A 2,257-nucleotide genomic window follows, 5' to 3' on the forward strand; every position below is an offset into this window, starting at 1 on the left:
ACCCAAGGGAAAAAGGCTAGGTGGCAAATGGTAAAACCAAGGTTGGGCATTGCTGGAAGAGTTTTATTCAAGGCGAACTGTCAAGGGGTTCCCATTATAACTCAACCGTGTAAGGAACGCAAAATCAAGGAACATAACACCGGTATGACGGAAACTAGGGCGGCAAGAGTGGAACAAAACACCAGGCATAAGGCCGAGCCTTCCACCCTTTACCAAGTATATAGATGCATTAAAATAGACAAGATATAATAATGATATCCCAACAATAAACATGTTCCAACAAGGAACAAACTCCAATCTTCACCTGCAACTAGCAACGCTATAAGAGGGGCTGAGCAAAGCGTTAACATAGCCAAACAACGGTTTGCTAGGACAAGGTGGGTTAGAGGTTTGACATGGCAATATGGGAGGCATGATAAAGAATGTGGTAGGTATCATAGCATAGGCATAGCAAAAGAGCGGTCATCTAGCAAGCAAAGATAGAAGTGATTTCGAGGGTATGGTCATCTTGCCTGCAAAGTTCTCCGAGTTGACGTAAGCTTGATCCTCGTAAGCATACTCAACGGGTTCCTCGATCACGTACTCATCTCCCGGCTCTACTCAAGCAAGCACACAAGCAAAGGGAGACACAATCAACCACGTGCAATGCACAAACAACATGATGCAAAACATGGCATGATATGCGGGATGTGATATGCGATGCATATGCATGTTTCGGAAGGGAAAGATTAAACCTGGCCTCAACTTGGAAAACCAAGAGTGCCACTGGAAAGATGAGTTGATTTCGGTCGAAATCGATATAAAGATAACCGGAATCGGATGCATGGTTTGCAAATGGCAAGCAAAACAAATATGCCACCGATCTGCGATTAACAGCACGAGGCCATCTAAATGCATCAAGAACAACAAGCTACTACACTCTAATATAACAACAAAACACATGGTAGTGATCCACTCAAGATGCTTGAGAAAAGATGAACACTGAGCTATGGCTAATTCACTCAATAGCAGGTTGAAACAAGCATGGCAAAATTGCTAAAGATAATAGGTTATAGACTTAGTGGAAACAACATGTCAGGAATTTAACATCAGGAAGCAATGTTTAGAGTAAGATAACAACATGCTACAGGAACATATCATGGCAAAGCAAGGCATGGCATGAAGCTACTCAAAGCATACAACAAAAGTCCCTTACTGACCATAAGCCAAAAGGGATCAGAAAATACAATGGCAACCATGTGAACATAGCAAGTTTCGTTAACAGATTCAGACTTGGAAGAAAACTGGAACATGGCAAAATAGATTCACGTAGGCATGTTTACGAGCTCGATGCACTCACCACAAGGCATTGCATGACAAACTAAGCATACACCCAACAAGTAGACATGGCATAGAGGCTAAACATGGTAAGGACAACCTCATAGCATGCACGGATCAACTACAACAACCTCAGAAAAATTGCTTAATATATAAACAATCTGCCAAGAACATTTTATAGCAAAAGTAGAGCTTGATTGAGTCAAGCTAGGGTGCTCCATAATTGTAAACAAAGACATGAATGGTTAGAGCACAACAATATCTACAAAACATCCTTACTGATCATGCCCAAAAGAGGCATGGATCACTCTGTAGCAACAAGAATACATGGCATAAAAATATTAACAGGACAAAGACTTAGAAGATTTCTAAGTCCCTGAAATCAGTAACATTACGAGAGCTACTTTGCATGCTTGTGCTAGTCACCACAGAGATCACAAAAATACATGGCATACACCCCTGTAAAGATGGCATGTCATAATTCAAAACACATGTAGGGCTCAAGATCATAGGAGGCACACATTAAACATGGCAAAAATGACAAAGGTCCAATTACTGATAAGAATTTGAAACTAACATTGCATAGCACTCTTGCAACAGCATTTAGGGAATCAAGATGAGCTCAAATGAACATGGTGCAATGGAATGAAATGAAGTACTCGTCGAGTCAAACAATTTGATATGCTACACGCCCAAAACGGAGCCACGGGTGCAAAGATATGATGCGATGAAGAATGCCAAAAATTACTCGGATTAGAGCAAAAAGTCAACCCTCTCAGATCCGGATCTAGATCGGGCACGCAATCTGAGGTTCGTCGCTGGGGCTTCGCCGGAGTTACTATACCGGACGAAGAACTCGCCGGAGAGGAGGAGGCCGGCCGGAGTCGTGGACGTTGGAGGGCGGCGGCCGGAGTGGGGACGACGTCGGCGGTCGGCGCGG

Source organism: Triticum dicoccoides, chromosome 5A (assembly GCF_002162155.2).
Source record: "Triticum dicoccoides isolate Atlit2015 ecotype Zavitan chromosome 5A, WEW_v2.0, whole genome shotgun sequence".
In the NCBI taxonomy this organism is placed as follows: Eukaryota; Viridiplantae; Streptophyta; class Magnoliopsida; order Poales; family Poaceae; genus Triticum; species Triticum dicoccoides.